Genomic DNA, 20,705 nt, shown 5'->3' with positions numbered 1-20,705 from the left:
ACCGCGCCTGGCCAGAAATTTTTAAATAAACGAAAAAGCACTAACCAAAAGGGAAAAGAAGGATTCAATTGTAAAACATCTCTTACTCAAAGACACCACAAAAAGAATGAAAAGGCATGCTACAGAATGTGAAAAGATGCTTGTAAAACACGAGCAACAGCAAACTAGTGTCTAGAGAGAGCAAGCCCAGTAGGATGTGCTGTGATTGTGGAATGTTCTGCAGGTCTGCTCCTTCCTGTAGAATGTGATGTGAGGAGGGGACTGTTATGTTGTTGTGTGCCTCTGTATAGAATGTGACTGCAGTAGAGGAATGTTCTACAGCTCTGTCCTGTCCTATAGAATGTGATGTGAGGATAGGAATGTTCTGGAGTTCTGTCCTGTCCTGCAGAATGTGCCATGAGGATGGGAATGTTCTGTAACTTCTGCTGTCCAGCAGAATAGCCACTAGCCATGTGTTGCTACTGAGCATGTGAAATATTGCTCATACAACTGACCAACTGAACTTATTTTATTCATTTAAATTTAACCACGTTAGGCTGGTCGCCGTGGCACACACCTGTAATCCCAGCACTTTGGGAGGCCAAAGTGGGTGAATCACCTGAGGTTAGGAGCTCGAGACCAGCCTGGCCAGCATGGTGAAACCCCAGATCCACCAAAAAAATACAAAAATTAGCTGGGTATGGTGGCACATGCCTGTAGTCCCAGCTACTTGGGAGGCCGAGGCAGGAGGATCACTTGAACCCAAGAGACAGAGGCTGCAGTAAGCTGAGATCCGTGGGCGACAGAACAGGACTCCGTCTCAAAAAAAAAAAAAAAAAAAAGAGTAAGAAGGAGATGAAGAATGGAGAGAGGATTTGGGGTTGCAGACAATTTCAGGCAGCTGAGGGGAGCAGAGATGAAGAGATTACTGAAGGTGGCATGGAAGCAAGAAATAATTGTTCTGTCTGCTCGTTGGTTTTGTTTTGGTTTTATGTATTTGTTTTAATGAAGGTTCCTAGAGCAGGGACTTTCACACTTGTTGACTTCAACCCACATTTGTAGACTTCAGTAACAAATGTATTTCACACTGTGTCCTGACATACACATATGCTATGTTTACTGAATCTAAGACTCCTTTGATGAGAAGATGCACTGTTATGTACCATTTTTTAAAACTGTCAGATGATGAAGAATGCTTTCTCTTCACTTAGAAGTTAATTTTATTTTATGTCTGTGTTTGCTATTTTTTTTGAGACAAGGCCTCACTAGATTGTCCAGGCTGGTCTCACACTCGTAGGCTCAAGCACTCTTCCTGCCTCAGCCTCCTGAGTAGCTGGGACTACAGATGCACTCCAGCACACCCACCTTATTTTATGCTTATTTAAAGTCCTTTCCTTTAGACCGTACATTGTTTTTATGATATAAGTGAAATCCACTAGTATTGGTGTTCCTAAAACTTCCTCACACCAAGTCCAACTTTTTGAATTGGTCGTCAGTGTCTAACTGTTCCCCTCTGTGCTCCCCGAAACCTTGATCTTAGCAGAAGGTGTTAACAGACTTTCATGCTTTACATTCTTTCCTTAAATTGTCATTCAGTATTTTTCTGACCGAGCTAATGAAGATGGGAGTGATGCAGTCCCACCACCTGGACTAACAACCCACGTCAAATGTCACAACCACCCTCTGGCAAGATGCCATCCCATAATAAGTCCTATCCTCTCCTGATTTCAGAAATGTTCCCCCAAATTTTTAAATTACATATGAGGCTCAACAAAGGGTAGTATATAAGAAAACCATTTCTGGCCAGGTGCAGTGGCTCACACCTGTAATCCCAGCACTTTGGGAGGCTGAGGCGGGTGGATCACTTGAGGCCAGGAGTTCTAGACCAGCCTGGCCAACATGGTGAAACCCCGTGTCTATCTACTAAAAATACAAAAATTAGCCGGGCACAGTGGTGTGCACACCTGTAATCCCAGCTCCTTGGGAGGCTGAGGCACAAGAATCACTTGAACCCAAGAGACAGAGGTTGCAGTGAGCTGAGATTGTGCCACTGCACTCCAGCCTGGGCGACAGAGTAACTCTGTCTCAAAAAATATATGAATAAATAAATAAACCATTTCTATGTGAGATGTACTGTGAGATAAAATTTTTAATATTGGTCACTTCCCACTAATTAATTCCATGGCCCACAAGTGAGGTCATTATGTGCAAGCTGGAAAGGGCAGTAGGGACCAGCTGAACACCAATAAGCAGTGTGCAGAGTGGGGAGGGAAGTGGGGACAAGAGGCCGGTATTGGAGTAGGCTGGGGTCAGAAGTCCTGGGGGCAGGCCTGGCCTTGAATTACCAAGGCTCTTCCTCAGTGTTCCATGTGGGAAGAAGGAAAGAAAAGAGACAGGGAGGTAGGTTGTAAATAAAAGAATAAGCTTGTGAGACCATTCAGTCTACACTCACTTTAGTCAACGTGGTTTATTTTGGTTCACTCAGATTAATGCTTATGCATCTTTGTTCACAACATTCAGCTTTGATAGCCTTTTCTAAAACAAGAGGGTAGGTCGGGCGTTCTGGCTCACTCCTGAAATCCCAACACTTTGGGAGGCCAAGGTGGGCGGATCACTTGAGGCCAGGAGTTCGAGGCCAGCCTGGCCAACATGGTGAAACCCTGTCTCTACAAAAATTAGGTGTGGTAGTGTGTGCCTATAATCCCAGCTACTCAGGAGGCTGAGGCAAGAAAATCGCTTGAATCTGGGAGGTGGAGGATGCAGAGAGCCGAGATTGCACCTTTGCACTCCAGCCTCGGTGACACAGCGAGACTGTCTCTAAATAAACAAATAAATAATAAATAAATAAATAAAACAAGAGGGTGATGGGCTCTAGAGAGCTCAACTGATGCTGGCTATTGTCTGGTAAAAATCACAGTAATTCTAACTCCTTTTGCCTGGACTTGATTTTCACATAGCTCAGCAGACTTTGCTGTCCATCTGGTCTAGGAAAATCCATAGTATGCACAGTTTACTCTCTGCAGCACTGCAGACACTGAATTCAAATATTATGAAATGCACACATCTATAGAAGAAAGCTGGGCGTTTTAGGGAGGGAGGAAGGGAGTTTTACTTGGCTTGCTGAGTTTGGGCTGGTGCAGGGAGAGGGGTCCGGTGTTTATTTGCAGAGTATGGAATGCTAAGGCCGGACAGGTGACATGTGCTGTTGAATTCCAGCTTAAGTGAGGTGTGCCCGTGGCATTGGGTAAGTCCTTGGCCTCCCTGAGCCTGTTGGCTCACCTGTGAATGTGGACATATTTATACCTACCAGGTATGTTGGCAAGATTAAATGACAGAAAGAATATAGGCCCCACCCATAGCACATACTCAATGTTTTCCTGCCTCACAATAACTCAATCATCTGGGGTAACTTCTTCAAAATATGGAGGTGGAACTGTGCCAGAACAGTGCGGGAGAAAACGTTAAATTTGGAAGGTCATTTGAGGTAATGAAAATTGATTTTGGTGATATTTGCGCAATACTGAATATATTTAAAACCACTGAGTTGTACTGTTTTGTTTGTTTGTTTGAGACAGAGTTTTGCTCTTGTTGCCCAGGCTGGAGTGCAATGGTGCCATCTCGGCTCACTGCAACCTTCGCCTCCTGGGTTCAAGCAATTCTCCTGCCTCAGCCTCCCTAGTAGCTGGGATTACAAGCATGCACCCCCCACGCCCAGCTAATTTTTGTATTTTTAGTAGAGACAGGATTTCGCCATGTTGATCAGGCTGGTCTTGAATGCCTGACCTAAGGTAATCCGCCCGCCTCAGCCTCCCAAAGTACTGGGATTATAGGCATGAGCCACTGTGCCTGGCTGAGTTGTACATTTTAAGAAGAGGAATTGTATGGTACGTGAATTCAACCTCAATAAGGTCGTTAGCCCCCAAAATTGAAAAAGTAAGATGCGACGGCCTGTAATTGGCAATAATTCAATAATGCTTATCGAATGATAGAGTAAATGAATGTATGGCAAAAGATAGCTATTCATTTATGAAACAAAACCAGTCTGGGTTCCTTTTGACTTTGAGGAGACTTCAACTCAACTACCTGTAGGACTTTTAAGGATGAATTTATTGGAAGAGGATCACAAATATTAACTCAATGCACCAACTTTTGTGTTTTGAATTATTCTTGTTTCTTTTGATGTTTTTTAAAATGAGACTTACGCTTCTAAAAGTATGTCCAAAATTTTTTTGAAAGGCAATTTTTAATGCCTACCTACTCCGTGCCATAAAATGCTCTTTCTTGATTAAGCCAGTATTACTGGATTTATCAATGTCTCAAAGTTTGTGACTTTCTATAAAACAAAGTTCAAATCTGAACTAACTCACAAGTTGTTCTGATGTCTCATAAATTTATGTTGGTAAAATACCTTTGCCTCCCAGAATAAAACCAGACCAGGTGCAGTGGCCTATAATCCCAGAACTCTGGGAGGCTGAGCTGGGAGGATTGCTTGAGGCCATGAGTTCAAGACCAGCCTGGGCAACATAGTGAAACCCTGTCTCTACAAAAAAAATAAAATAAAATAAAATAATTTAAAAATAGCCAGACATGGTGGCATGTGCCTATAGTCCCAGCTACTCAGGAATTAGAGGTGGGAGTAGCATTTGAGCCCAGAAGTTCAAGGTTGCAGTGAGCCATGATTGTGCCACTGCATTTCAGCTTGTGCAACAGAGTGAGACCCTGTCTCTAAAAATAAAATTTAGATTTTAAAAAAGAATAGGCCAGGCATGGTGGCTCATGCTTGTAATCCTCAGCCTTTGGGAGGCTGAGGCGGGTGGATCGCCTGAGGTTAGGAGTTCGAGACCAGCCCGGCCATCATGGTGAAACCATTTGTAAAACGATTTGTAAAAATACAAAAATTATCTGGGCATGGTGGCAGGCACCCATAATCTCAGCTACTCAGGAGGCTAAGGCAGGAGAATCATCGCTTGAACCTGGGAGGCAGAGGTTGCAGTGAACAGAGATCACACCATTGCTCTCCAGCCTGGGCAACAAGAGTGAAACTCCATCTAAAAAACTAAATAAATACATAAAACCATAGGTAAGTATAACGAGGGACAAGATACTGCAATTTCTGCTCAAGCTAAGAAGAAAAAGGTAAAGCAATTTGGGGAGATAGCAGGCTATAAGTAAATGCCCAGAAGCATAGTGTGCTGTACACATAGTAATCTACTTCACGATCATTACCTTTGCTAAGGGCTAGTTATATAAAGGCACAACAGAGAAATCAAAAACAAACAAACAAACAAACAAACCCCGTCTCCCAAAGGAGAGAAAACTGTCTCTTTAGTTAGAAACATTTCTCTTTCATTATAAACTTTTTTGAATCCTCAAAAAAAAGTTCATGGATTTTGGTGCTGTTGAGAACCTGTCACAACCAAAGGTCAGCTCACTCTTTGGAGAGCCCTCTTTCTTTCTTATCTTCCTCTCTTTCTCGGCCATTTCCCACATTGTTTTCAAGCTGTATGTCTTTTCTTTCCTTGCTGAGTTCCCAAATCATGATCATCACTTAGTGTCTGACTTGAGACTCTGTTAGGGGTGGGGTCCTGCTGCCTGAAGCACAAAGCATGGCAGGGTCGGGTTCTGGCCTGTGGTTCCCAGCAAGGGCACTGAAGACAGGCAGCTCTTCCCTGGCATTCTGCCCTAGCACAGAGTGCGCCATAGATCCCATGAATGGCTGTCCTGTGAACAATGAGAGGACAGAAGGGAGCTGTGCAGGCTTCCTTCCAGCTGCAGACGCCAAAGCACACAGAGGGCCTGCTGACTGCAGCTGGGGAGTCCTGAAATGGCCTTGCATTTATATGAAGTGCCCATCCAAGCCGTGATCCAGAACAGTGCCATTATAAGGACACCTGAGATTCTCTCATTAACTGCAGCACAGCCTCTTGCCAGTGTCTCTCATCCCACTCTGCTGAGCTCTGAGCAATATTTAAATGAATTGGAGGCAGGCCAGGAGTTATTTTCCCTTCCCCTTTTCTCTATTTTCTGACTTATTCTCCCAGGGCTTTCTGTTCTCATGACACAGTTTTTACAGCCAAAGGTCAGTACATTTTCTTTTCAAAGGTCCTGTAGATCCTCCTCACTCCTGGCATCCTTTCACCTTCTTGTGAATGATGAAGGTGAAATAGAAAAGGTGAACCTTTTGAGAAGGAGGAAACACAATTTCTCCCCTGTTCTTCCAGACACTTCATTTCTTTGCTGCCACACTGTGGCAGCAGATTTGCCTTTAGGTTACAATCAATGTTAAGCCAAAACAAAGCTATAGTAAAATGCTAATAGATTCTGGGGCTCTGGGACATTTTCAGAGGGAGGGTGGGAGTAGACACAAGAAGAAATCAGGGGCTGGGCATGGTGGCTCATGCCTGTAATCCTAGGACTTTGGGAGGCCAAGGCAGGCGGATCACCTGGCCAACATCAGCCTGGCCAACATGGCAAAACTCCACCTCCACTAAAAAAAATACAAAAATTAGCTAGGCGTGGTGGCATAAGCCTGTAATCCCAACTACTAGGGAGGTTGAGACAGGAGAATCGCTTGAACCCAGGAGGCAAAGGTTGCAGTGAGCCGAGATTGTGCCACTGCACTCCAGCCTGGGCAACAGAGTGAGACTGTGTCTCAAAAAAAAAAGAAAGAAAGAAAGAAAAGAAAAGAAGAAATGAAGAAATCAGGGAATAATAAAAGCTACCACTTGTAAAAATACATATTGTGTGCCAGGCATTGTGTTAGATACCAGATATTCATTGATAAGTTAGGTAGAGGTGGTGTTCACCTGATAACTCCATTTTTCAGTTAATAGATGCCCTGCTTATAGTGGAGCCTCAACATCATTGAATTGAAATGTTTGCTAGTAGGTTGAACATCAGCAATGTTTGCTCTAGATTCTCCTGCTTGTGTGTGCAATAGTTCAAGAAATTCCTTTGGACAGTAATACCGTGGATCTAGCCTCTTAATGAAGAATACCCAAAGTACTCCTGGCAAAGAAACTGGCAATCACTTTGGGAGGTGGAGCATAGCCTCCTACCTCTAGATACAGTGTTCTGCAAATTCAAAGAGGAGAGATTTTATTTTATTTTATTTTACTTTATTTTATTTTATTTATTTTATTTTTTATTTTATTTTATTTTTTGAGACGGAGTCTCTGTTGCCCAGGCTAGAGTGCAGTGGCGCAATCTCAGCTCACTGCAACCTCTGCCTCCCGGGTTCAAGCGATTCTCCTGCCTCAGCCTCCTGAGTAGCTGGAATTACAGGCGCCCACCACTACGCCCAGCTAATTTTTGTATTTTTAGTAGAGACGGGGTTTCACTACGTTGGCCAGGCTGGTCACAAACTCCTGACATCAGGTGATCCGCCCGCCTCAACCTTCCAGGGTGCTGGGATTACAGGCGTGAGCCACAGCGCCTGGCAAGAGGAGAGTGTTGAAGTGCGGTTCAGAAACTATGAGAGAATTTAAAATGCTGTTACACTTAGCACTACTTCAACTAAGCCCTCCAACTGTTCCTAGATGGCACCTACTTCAGAAAGAAGTTTATGAGTCCTATTTGATGGAGAGTGAATATTTCATACATGTGGATTTGTTCAATTGGTACCTCCATTATTCAGTTAACAGAGAGGCTGACCTTGCACATGATAGCTACTCAGACATCTGTTAAACTGAAATGTTTGCTAAGCCTGCCTGATAAATTGTTTGGGTTTGCTGTTTCTTGATAAAAATGCCCAACAGTTTAAGAAATCCCCATTAACATTAACGCCCTGGATCTAGACTAATAAGGATACACAAATTTCCTCTCTCTCTTAAACTCAGTTTCTTTAAAACATTGCTCAAAATCAAGTTTTATGGAAAACTTCGTCACTTAGTCTGAAACGTAACTCTGATTTTTGTCATGTTTCATGTGGTCTGATCAGATGATATGGCCCCAAACATCAGCATGGCCAAATATTTTCCTTAATCACTCTTGTAGTGCTTTAAGACCACATCGTTGGCCAGGCACGGTTGCTCACACCTGTAATCCCAGTACTTTGGGAGGCCGACGCGGGCGGATCACCTGAGGTCAGGAGTTTGAGACCAGCCTGACCAACATGGAGAAACCTCATCTCTACTAAAAACACAAAATTAGCTGGGCATGATGGCGCATGCCTATAATCCTGGCTACTTGGGAGGCTGAGGCAGAAGAATAGCTTGAACTCAGGAGGTGGAGGTTGCGGTGAGCCGAGATCATGCCATTGCACTCCAGCCTGGGCAACAAGAGCGAAACTCTATCTCAAAAAAAAAAAAAAAAGAAAGAAAGAAAAAAGAAAAACACACATCTTATGGTGGAGATATTTGCCATGTTTTTCTGCCTTTCTCTGAGCCTGACCCAATCAGTGAGGAGGCAGCCAACCTTTCCAGGTATTTGAATGTTCTAAGGCCTCAAGGAATCCATTTATTAAACTATAAACTCCCTAACTCAAGCTACAGCTCCTGAAAAGGCGGGAGGGTGGGGTGGGAAGAGCAAGGTCCTCACTGCAGAGCAACTTGGGGCAGCACTGTGACTGACAGCACTTGTCTGGAGTCAGACCCATCTACATCCCAGGGCCACTACCTACTTAAGCAAACCACACATGATTTCTGTGCCTCTGTTTCCTCGTCTGTAAAATGCAGATTATCAGGCTGATGATATTATAAAAATTATATTAGTGCCAGGCTCAGTGGCTCACACCTGTAATACCAGTACTTTGGGAGGCCAAGGTGGGAGGATCACTTGAGGCTGGGAGTTCAAGACGAGCCTGGGCAACATAGCAAGACCTTGTCTCTAAAAAAAAAAAATGACAGGGTCATGCCTGGATGATGGGGGTCACACTTGGGTCATAATAGGTTGTGGTAGTGCACACCTGTAGTCCCAGCTACCTAGGAGGCTGAGGCAGAAGATTGCTTGAACCCAACAGCTCAATGCTATGGTGAGCTATTACCACACCACTGCACTCCAGCCTGGGTGAAAGAGCGAGACTCTCCAGCATGGGTGACAGAGAGAGATCCTGTCTCAAAAAAGAAAAGATAAATAAATAAATTATATTAGATATATAATGGGTTAGCTTATGAAAAGCATTCAGTAAATTACCATTGATAGCATCACTCCAGCAAAAGTCACTTCTCTGGGCTTCCATTTCCTCACATGTGAATTGGAAAGTTTAGGCAATCATGTCTAAAGTCTATTTCAGCTATAATCAAAGTGTCTGGTTATAAATAACACCACTACAAGCAAAGAACTGATAGGCATCGCTTTTTCTCTATTCCAATACACAGTATCAGAGCCTAGACAACAAAGGGGGACTTCATCTCTACTAAAAACTTTTTTAAAAGTTAGCCAGGCATGCTGGCACACACGTACAGGCAGGAGGATCACTTGAGCCCAGGAGGTTAAGGCTGCAGTGAGCTATGAAAGTACCACTGCACTACAGCCTGGGAGAAAGAGTGAGACTCTATGTCAAAACAAACAAACAAAAAATATATAAAAAACAATACATAGTATCAGTACTTTCTTAAGTTTGTGATTTTAAATGCTGTCTCTTAAGTAATCCACTGAAAGAAGATGTTTTTTTCTGCTGCCTGATGATTGTAATCAGTCTTATATTAGTCTAGGGCTGCCATAACAAAGTACTACAGATTGGGTGGGTTAATCAACAGAAATTTATTCTCTCTAGAGGTTCTAGAGGTTCTAGAGGCTGGAAGTCTGAGATCCAGGTGTCAGCAGGGGTGGTTTCTCCTGAGGCCTCTCTCCTGGGCTTGCAGATGGCCGTCTTCTCCCTGTGTCTCCACATGGGCTTCCTTCTGTGTGCATCTGTGTCCTAATTTCCTTTTATAAGAATACCAGTTATGTTGTATTAGGGCCCATCCTAATGGCCTCATTTAACATTAATTACCTCATTAAAGGCCCTTTACAAATACAGTCACATTCTGAAGTACTGGGAATTAAGACTTCAACATATGAACTTTTGCAGGGGACATAATTCATCCTCTAACTAAAGTGCTAACAACAGTGTCTATGCTTAAAAGAGATTGCAGCAGAGTTCTTTACATCCCTCAAAACATTGGTATATTAAAATGATGACATCATGCTGATCCCAGCAGTATGAGCAAGAAGTGGCAAACATGCTGGAGGCATGCTGTAAGGTCTCTGTAAGACCTGCTTTGGAAGGTGAGAGATAAACCATAGAAAGATTGAGGGGCTTGCCTCATCAATACGGTATTTAGGGGCATGGTGGTCCGGGGCATACTGAGATACTCCTGCAAAGCAAAAGACAAAATGCTACTTTTTGCATCCCTCACCACAAAGAATGAAGCCTCACTGGATCCTGGAGGCAACAGTTCCACACTCAGGACTACTTTTCCAGTCCACATGCCAAGTGACACAGAACACTCCTCACTTTGAATGTGGCCTAGACAAGAAGGAGCTCTGCCACAGGCCCAGGCTGCAGGCAAAGAAGTCTTGCTTTGGATCATATGGTTGGGCAGGCCCAAAGATGCTGGAGGTACCAATAGTGGAGGATATTCAGTAAGGAGTTGATGCCAAGCTCTAGAGGGAGAGTCACAGTGCAGGCTCAGAGGACCTGGAACAAGGATATCCTGTCTGTTACTGGGCCCTGGAAGAGACTGAATGTTTGACCATGGAACAGCAAGTGCCTGTGAATCCAGAACTGCTAGTCATGACTTCTGGCTTCTGACAAACTCATTAAATCATAAGATCAGAGAAGCCCAGAGACAATCTATCATAAAATGGAAATCATACATCTGGACTGAGTTCAAGCAGGACAACAGGGTACAGGTGAGCCACATGAGCAGGTAGCCAGACGTTGGTCATCCACCATGGTCACACCAGTACCCCTCCCTCAACTTGCACTAATGGCGATATGCAAAGAGGGGAGGGCCTCATACTACCACTTGAAGCAGGAAGAAAATGCGTGAAATTGACTTATCTTGGGTTGGCTCAAGCCACAGATGGATGGCAGCACCACTGTAGCCACACTTGGGGGTGACCTTGAAAGACAGTGGAGAGAGGAACCCTTCCCAATGGGCAAAACATTGAGCATGCACCTGGGTATGTGTGTTGTGTAGAAAGAAAAGCAGCCCAAGATAAAAACATCTGGACTCATGGGAAGCAGCAAGTGACCTGTGTCAGGGACCTGGAAGGCCAGGGACATGGAGGTCTGGGGAAAAGGCATTTGGGTGGGCATATGGGAATGGGTAAAAAGAGGGATGATCTCTGAAGTACATGCTGTGCTCAGTGGAAAGCGTCCACCTCTGAAGACGCACCGATAACTGCACAGACAAAATGACTTCCCCTGTTGACATTAGCCAACCCTTGTCATCAGCCACCCCACGAGTGGAAACATAGGCACATGAATGGAGTGGCCATATTGCCAGAGATGGACGCCACACATGGGCTCATCTTCATGGACAGTCAGTGCCCTTTCCTGTTCCTGATTTTAATAAACATGCCTCTAGCGTTTCTCTTTAAAATGCTGGTTTAGAACTAAGGCATATAGGTTGGGTGCAGTGGCTCACTCCTTTAATGCCAGCACTTTGGGAGGGAGACCAAAGTGGGTGAATCACCTCAGTTCAGGAGTTCAAGACTAGTCTGAGCAACATGGCGAAATCCCATCTCTACAAAAAAATACAAAAGTTAGCCAGGCATGGTGGCATGCGCTTGTGGTCCCAACTATTCGGGAGGCTGAGGTGAAAGGATGGCTTGAGCCCAGGAGATGGAGGTTAGGAGGTTACAGTGAGCCAAGATTGTGCCGCTTGCACTTCAGCCTGGGTGACAGAGCCAAACCTTGTTTAAAAAAAAAGAGGAGCTAAGACATATGTATTTTAGCACATTAAGAAAGGGTACATCAGACTGGGCACAGTGGCTCATGCCTGTAATCCTAGCACTTTAGGAGGCTGAGGTAGGCAGATTGCCTGAGCTCAGGAATTCAAGACCACCTTGGGCAACATGGTGAAACCCCATCTCTACTAAAATACAAAAGAAAATTAGCTGGGCATGGTGGTGCATGCCTGTAGTCCCAGCTACTTGAGAGGCTGAGGCACAAGAATTGCTTAAACTCAGGAGGCGGAGGTTGCAGTGAGCCAAGATCATGCCACTGCACTGCAGCCTGGGTGACAGAGAGAAACTCTGTCTCCAAAAAGAAAGAAAGAAAAAATATACATCAATTTTTATTTTCTTCATGTTTTCAAAAATCAGAAATATGTTGAATTATTTTTCAGATTCTATGGAGGTAATCATATTTTTTCTTAAATCTATTAATATAGTATATGGTATTAATGCATTTCCAAATAGTGAACCAACCTTGCATTCCAGGATCAAATGGTATTTGGATATGATGCATTATTTTCTTAATGAGGTGTTAGCGTCTGTTTACTAATTTTTTTTTAAATAGGATCTTGCTTTCTTCCCTGGGCTAACGTGCAGTGGCACAGTCATGGCTCACTGCAGCCTCAACCTTCTGGGCTTAAGCAATGCTCTCCCTTCATCTTCCCTCACTGCAACCTCCACCTCTCGGGTTCATGTGCACTGTCTCCTGGGTTCAAGCAATTCTCCTGCCTCAACCTCCCAAGTAGCTGGGATTACAGGCATCTGCCACCACTCCCAGCTAATTTTTGTATTTTTAGTAGAAACGAGGTTTCACCATGTTAGCCAGGCTGGACTCGAACTCCTGACCTCAGATGATCCTCCCACCTCAGCCTCCCAAGGTGCTAGGATTACAGGTGCAAGCCACCATGCCTAGCCCAAATTTAAAATCTTTGGATTATGAATGCTCAACTTGTATTTAAATTATAATTTATTTATTTAAATTCTGTAATTTTTATTCATAATTTCCCTTTTAAGAGTTGTTTAATAGAAACGTGTTTTTTAAAAAAAATTTTCGCTGTTAAGTGTACTTTTATTTTCTGATTTGTTATTAATTCTGAATTATATTGGATTGTAATCAGAGTGTGTTGTTATGAAACTTATGCTTGTTAGTGACATAACATATGATTATTTTTTGTGATCATTCTATTTGCACTTGAATCTCTATTATATTGGGGTATAAAGTTAAATATATATATCCATAAACTCCACTTTATTGATTTTGTTGCTTAGATTTTCTATGTCCTCATTCACATTTAGTCAACCTTGGTCTGTCTTCTAAGAGTGACATGTTAAAGCATGCTGTCGTTGACATACTTCCGTTTCTCCTTGCATTTCCTGTTCTTTTTCCTTCCAAAGGTACTCGTTGTTGTAATTGTGGCTTTAGCTTTAAAACATGTGCTTCTTCATATTTGATGCATTTTGGCTTAAGTTCTACTTTAATATCAAGACCACAGCAGAGTCCGGGCATGATGGCTCATGCCTGTAATCCTAGCACTTTGAGAGGCCGAGGCAGGTGGATCACTTGAGCCCAGGAGTTCGAGACCAGCCTGGGCAACATGGTGAAACCCCATCTCTACAAAATAAATACAAAAACTAATCGTAGCCAGGCATAGTTGTGTGTGCCTATAGTCCCAGCTACTTGGGAGGCTGAGGCAGGAGGATCACGTAAGCCTAGGAGGTTGAGGCTGCAGTGAGCCATCATCGCACCATTGCACTCCAGCCTGGGTGACAAAGCGAGACCCTGTTCCCCACATCTCCCCCTCAGAAAAGACCACAGCGTTTGTTTTCATTTCCCCATTTCTTTATTTTTAGCCTTTTTCTTACATGCAGAATATAATTGGTCTTGTTTTGTATCCAATTGGAAATATTTTCACTTCATAGATTAAATCCATTTCCATTTATTTAATTTTTATTAAAATTTTACTGTGTACATGATTGTTTGCTTTGTTTTCGCCCATGTGATGTGTTTTCTTTGCTCTATTTTAAAATTTTCTCTTGGCATTTGGGAATCTTTGTATTTTTCAAGCAATTCTTTGATATCTTTACACTTTTCTTCCCTTTTTACTATAATATATAGGAGATTATCCTTTATTATTTTTTATTTTTTAATCAATAAATTTATTTTTGAATAAATGGTATACAATTTGAAAGCTACAAAGGAATACATACCCTTATACTTCAGATATTTACTTCCCCCCAGAGGTCTTGGTGTATCCTCCCGAAGATATTCAATGAACACATGAATATAAGTGCAAGTATGTGTACATTGATACATTTTTAATTTTTTACACAAGTATAGCTATATTTGTGTAATATGTGCTTTGCCTATTCATCCTGTGTACACACAATCCTGCACCTTGCTTTTTCATTGTACATGTTAGGATATGGTACCAAGTGAGCACATGTACAGCTGCCTCGTTCTTTCTGAGGATTGCATAGTCTTCCATTGCCTGGGTATACTACAAGTTATGTAACTAATGCACTAATGCTGGAAGGTAGTTTCCAGTCTTTTTCCAGTCTTTTGCTATTACCAACAATATTACGAAAGTTTCTTTGTATATATTTATCATTCTACATATGTGGGAGTTTAAATGTACCTTAAATTCCTAGAGGTGGCACATTTTTTGTTTTTGTTTTTTTAAATTTTGAGATGGAGTTTCACTCTTGTTGCCCAGGCTGGAGTGCAATGGCACTATCTCGGCTCACTGCAACCTCTGCCTACTGGGTTCAAGCAATTCTCCTGCCTCAGCCTTCTATGTAGCTGGGATTACAGGTGCCTGCCACAACGCCCAGCTAATTTTTTGTATTTTTAGTAGAGACAGGATTTTACCATGTTGGCCAAGCTGGTCTCGAACTCCTGACATCAGATGATCCACCTGCCTCAGCCTCCCAGCACTTTGGGAGGGTGCATGAGCCGCCACACCCAGCCGGCACACCTTTTAGAATGACTCATATCCAAAACTGACAACACCAAATGCCGGTGAGCATACGGAGCAACAGGAACTCTCATTCATTACTGGTGGAAACCCAAAACGGTACAGACACTTTGGAAGACAGTTTGGTAGTTTCTTATAAAATTAAATACACACTAACCATACAATCCAGTAACTGCACTCCATGTAATCTACCCAAATGAGCTGAAAACTCATGCCCGAAAAACCTGCACAAAGATGTTTATAGCAGCTTCATTCACAATTGCCAGAACTTGAAAGTCACCAAGATGTCCTTCAGTCGGTGAATGGATAAACAAACTGGTACATCCAGACAATGAAATATAATTCAGTGCTAAAAAGAAAATTAGTTATCAAGCCACATAAAGACATGGCAGTAACTTAAGTGCATATTACTAAGTAAAAGAAGCAGCTCTCATAAGGCTATATGACTTCGGTTGTATGACATTCTGGAAAAGAAAAAACCATAGTGACAGTAGAAAGATTAAAGGTTGCCAGAGGTTAAGAAGAAGGGAAGGGCTGGGTGTGGTGCCTCATGCCTGTAATCCCAACACTTCGGAAAGCCGAGGTGATTCGCTTGAGCCCAGTATTTCAAGACTGTCTTGGGCAACATAGATAGGGGTTTACATATAAGACCCCATCTCATATATATATATATATATATATATATATATATACACACACACACATTCATACACACACACAAAAAAGAAGGGAAGGGTGAATAGGCAGAGCAGGGAGAATGTTTAGGGCAGTGCAACTGCTCTGTATGACACTCTCAAGGTGAATACATTTGTTTCCCTTAGAAATGAATAAATTTTTGAGCTCTATTGCGCAGCAGGATGACTATAGTTAATAATAATGTATTGTGTATTTCAAATAGCTAAGAGTAAGTTTCAAATTTCTCACTACAAAAATAAGTGGGGTGATGGAAATGTTAATTAGCTTGCTTTTAATCATTTCACATTGTATACATTTATCAAAACATCACATTGTATCCCATAAATATATACAATTATGACTTGTCAATTAAAAATAACATTAATTAAAAAAAACAAACAAGTGATAGGGTATGGATGCTTTTTCTATATGTCTGAGTCCAACCTCAGACTCTTAACATATGAAAGAATACTGTATCTAATTTTTTTCAGCCACCCCGCTATGTATCTAAATATTGTAAAACATATAGAAGCAGGCTCACTGTCTTGTTTGTAGTAGAAGAGTCCTGAGCTACATTTCATTACACCCTGCAAGGTTCTTTGTGTAGTCTGAAATCTGGATGGCTGTTGAACATACTTGCGGTAAAATGAAGGTAAGTGTTGTAACAGATATGATCAGCAAACTGACTATCCAAAGCACCCTCAGTAACTCAGTTGCTTTTTTGGCCAAAGGTGAGTAAATAGACAAATACTGAACATCTACTGCAGTATTATTCAAGATACTGATGTCAGGACTTTGTATCCATTTGCTAGGGTTGCCGTAAGCCATAACAAAGTACCAGGAACTGGATAGCTTAAAAAAACAAGCAGGTAGCTCAGCCTGTAATCCCAGCACTTTGAGAAGCTGAGGTGGATCCTCTGAGGTCAGGAGTTCGAGACCAGCCTGGCCAACATGGTGACTCGGTCTCTACTAAAAATACAAAATTGGCTGGGCGCGGTGGCTCAAGCCTGTAATCCCAGCACTTAGGGAGGCCGAGACGGGCGGATCACGAGGTCAGGAGATCGAGACCATCCTGGCTAACATGGTGAAACCCCATCTCTGCTAAAAAAAAATACAAAAAACTAGACGGGGGAGGTGGCAGGCGCCTGTAGTCCCAGCTACTCGGGAGGCTGAGGCAGGAGAATGGCGTAAACCCAGGAGGTGGAGCTTGCAGTGAGCTGAGATCCGGCCACTGCACTCCAGCCTGGGCGACAGAGCGAGACTCTGTCTCAAAAAAAAAACAAAAAAAAAAAAAACAAAATTACAAAATGCTAAAAATACAAAAATTAGCCGGGCCGTGGTGGTACCGGCTTGTAATCGCAGCTACTCAGGAGGCTGAGGCAGGAGAATCACTTGAACCCGGGAGGTGGAGGTTGCAGTGGAGCCGAGAGGCACCAGTGCACTCCAGCCTGGGCAACAAAGTGAGACTCCGTCTCAAAAAAAAAAAAAAAAAAAAAGTCTCACAGTTCTGGAGGCTAGAAGTTCGAGATTAAGGTATTAGCAGCCAGGCGCAGTGGCTCACGCCTATAATCCCAGCACTTTGGGAAGCTGAGGCGGGTGGATCATGAGGTCAAGAGATTGAGACCATCCTGGCTAAAACGGTGAAACCCCGTCTCTACTAAAAATACAAAAAATTAGCTGGGCGTGGTGCCAGGCGCCTGTAGTCCCAGCTACCCAGGAGGCTAAGGCAGGAGAATGGCATGAACCCCGAAGGCGGAACTTGCAGTGAGCTACTGCACTCTAGCCTGGGCAACAGAGCCAGACTCAGTCTCAAAAAAAAAAAAAAAAAAAAAAGAGAGTAAGGTATTAGCAGCAGGGCTGCAGGGGAGTCCTTCTGTGTCTCTTCGGAGCCTCTGGTGATGTGCTGGCAATCCCTGGCATTCCCCCTGGCTTGCAGCTGCATAACTCCCACCACCTCTGCCTTCCTCATCACATGGCATTTTTCCCTGTGTGTGTCTGTCTTTGCATAGCTGTCTTATAAGGGCACTCTGCTCCAATATGACCTCACCTTATGTGAACTAATTGTATCTGCAATGACCTGATTTCCAAATAAGGTCACATTCTGAGGTCCTGGGGAGTTAGGAACTTCAACATATCTTACTTGGGGGGACACAATTCAAACCACATCAACCTTTCTTTGGGCTCTTTTGGGAGAAAGTGAGAGAAAGAAATGTAAAAGCTAAAGATGCTGAAGCCTTCTATCTACAGTGCACTCACCTGCCTAAGTCATAGAGCTAAGAGGTTAAGGTTACAGCCTCAGCATTCACTGTAATCACACAGTACAGGTGAGTTACCAAAAGCTTCGATCCTAACCTCGTCAGAGGAATTTACAAAGCACTCCTGCCCCATGTGGATTCCACGCCTTTGCTGTGCATGCTTTACTGAGCTGCTTGGTTCATCTTCCACCACAGTCCTGACACCCTACCCTTGACATGATGAGCTGCAGGCTTGAGTTGAAAGAAAAAGAATGTACCAGTAAGGGTCAAATGACATCCCCAATCAGCTTGCAAACTCCGACCAGACAGCCTTTGTTTCGCTTCTTGTGCTATCGTGTACCGTTCCTGCTGTCCACATGGGCTCCCTCCTTTGCCACACTTAGAGAGGGACAAGCACCCACGGGTGGAATTGCTCTTGAAATAATCCCAACAGCTCTCAAGTTACATCAAAAGAAGTCCCTTTAGAATTCAATACCTGTTAGCCACTAAACCTATTAAGAGTCTATTCAGAGGGCCGGATTTTACCTCTTGGTTCAGTCACATCTCCACCAAGAGCTTTCTGTGTCTTTCTTGTGGGCAGGACTTAAACTTTTGTTTGTTATTCTCTTGGCATTAATACACAGCCCTTTCTTATTTTGCTCTGGTATTTTATTAATCCAATCACATCTAACTGGCTTGTTTTATTCTTTTCCAAACACACCTTAGAGCATTTTTTTTTTCTTTTTTTTCAGAGGCCTAGGAACTTTATCCTAATTTCTAAAGAGGCAGTGAAGGGTTGGACGTGGTGGCTCATGCCTGTAATCCCAGCACTTTAGGAGGCCGAGGCAGGCAGATTACCGGACGTCAGGAATTTCAGACCAGCCTCGCCAACGTGGTGAAACCTCTTTTCTACTAAAAATACAAAATTAGCCAGGCGTGGTGGTGTGCACCTATAATCCCAACTACTCAGGGGGCTGGGGCAGGAGAATTGCTTGAACACGGGAGGTGGAGGTTGCAGTGAGCCGAGATTGTGCCACTCCACTCCAGTCTGGCCGACAGAGTGAGACTTCGTCTCAAAAAAAAAAAAAGAGGCAGTGAAGGTATTCTTATTTTCAAGTGAGAAGAGAAGGTCATAGAAATACAAAGCAATAATTCATATATATAAATTATATATGTTATATAAACATATATATATTAGAGTAGGTCATCTTTCTTTTCCTTTTTTTTTTTTTTTTGGTATGATGGCTCTATAGGTCCAGGTGATCCTTTTGCTAATATTCACCCCCATTGTAAAAAAGAGCCATTGATTTTTTTTTTTTTTTTTTTTTTTTTTTGAGACGGAGTCTTGCTCTGTCACCCAGGCTGGAGTGCAGTGGTGTGATCTCTGCTCATTGCAATCTCCACCTCCTGGGTTTAAGCCATTCTCCTGCCTCAAGCCTCCCCCATAGCTAGGATTCCAGGCACCCGCCACCACACAGCTAATTTTTGTGTTTTTAGTAGAGATGGGGTTTCACCGTGTTGGCCAGGCGGGTCTCAAACTCCTGACCTCAGGTGATCCGCCTGCTTCGGCCTCCCAAAGTGCTGGGATTACAGGCTTTTTTTTTTTTTCTCTTGAGACAGGGTCTCACTCTGTTGCCCTGACTTGAGTGCAGTGGCCCGATCACAGCTCACTGAAGCTTTGACCTCCCAGGCTCAGGGAATCCTTCCACTTTAGCCTCCCAAGTATCTGGGACTACAGGCACACATCACCACATCCAGCTAAGTTTTACGTTTTTAGTTTTTGTACAGATGGGCGGGGGGTGGTCTCCCAATGTTGCATAGGCTGGTCTCAAACTCCTGGCCTCAAATGATCTTCCCACCTTGGCTTCCCAAAGTGTTGGGATTACAGGTGTGAGCCACCACACCTGGCCAAATTTTGTCTTTTAATCAGCTACACTTGAGTTATTTTTCTATTGACCGGAGGCCCTAGAGAGCAATGGCAGAAAAAGGCAGTGGGATGCCATGCCGGGGAAGGCAGGAAGGGAAGGCCAGTCTGACATTTCCTGGCCTTTGCAGCAGCAGGGGTTTTCTGGAAAGCGGGCAAGAGAAAGATGAAGCTTAGGTCTGGGTTAAAATTGTCACTTTCTCTCCAACTGGGAGAGTGTCATTCATTGATGTTTCTTCAGCTGGACTCAAAGAAGAGGTAGCAGGATGCATGATAAGGAATGATCCCACTTCTTTTCAGAAGTCACTGCATAACATATTTGCTAAAAGGAACACGCTTATTCATAAATATCAGTGGAGCAGATTTCACACTACACCTGCAATTCTAGAACTTCTGCACTGATGAGACTAGCTTGAATTGTAGTCACCTTGGGGGCAGGAAAGTAGAGGGGGGTGTGGGGGAGGCAGGCGAGACTCCATGTCCCCTGGGTTTAAGATGTTGGACTTTAGAAGATTACATGCTTCCTGTTCACTTCATAGGCCCACTTAAGGCCCAATTAACCCCACACTTTCTATTATCGATCCTTTCCCCACCTTACTCCTTACCTACCAGGACCATATACTTAAGGCACTCTACTGGGGACAAAATTTAAAGATGTGCTAAAAAGTCTCATTAATCAAATAATGCAAAATTTATTTTAATTGAAAATTTTTTAAAAGTCAGGTTTTATGAGACTTCTGAAAAGAAATGGGATTGTTTTCATCCTGCATCTTGCTACCTCCTCTTTGTTTTGTTTTTGTTTTTGTTTTGAGATGCAGTCTTGCTGTGTCACCCAGGCTGGAGTGCATGGAGTGCAGTGACGTCATCTCAGCTCACTGCAACCTTCACCTCCTGGATTCAACCAATTATGCTGCCTTAGCCTCCCCAGTAGCTGAGACTGCAGGCATGCACCACCAAGCCTGGCTAATTTTTGTATTTTCAGTAGAGATGGAGTTTCACCATGTTGGCCAGGCTGGTCTCGAACTCCAGACT

The sequence above is a fragment of the Rhinopithecus roxellana genome, chromosome 8 (assembly GCF_007565055.1).
Source record: "Rhinopithecus roxellana isolate Shanxi Qingling chromosome 8, ASM756505v1, whole genome shotgun sequence".
Taxonomy (NCBI): Eukaryota; Metazoa; Chordata; class Mammalia; order Primates; family Cercopithecidae; genus Rhinopithecus; species Rhinopithecus roxellana.
This window is presented reverse-complemented; position numbering follows the sequence as displayed.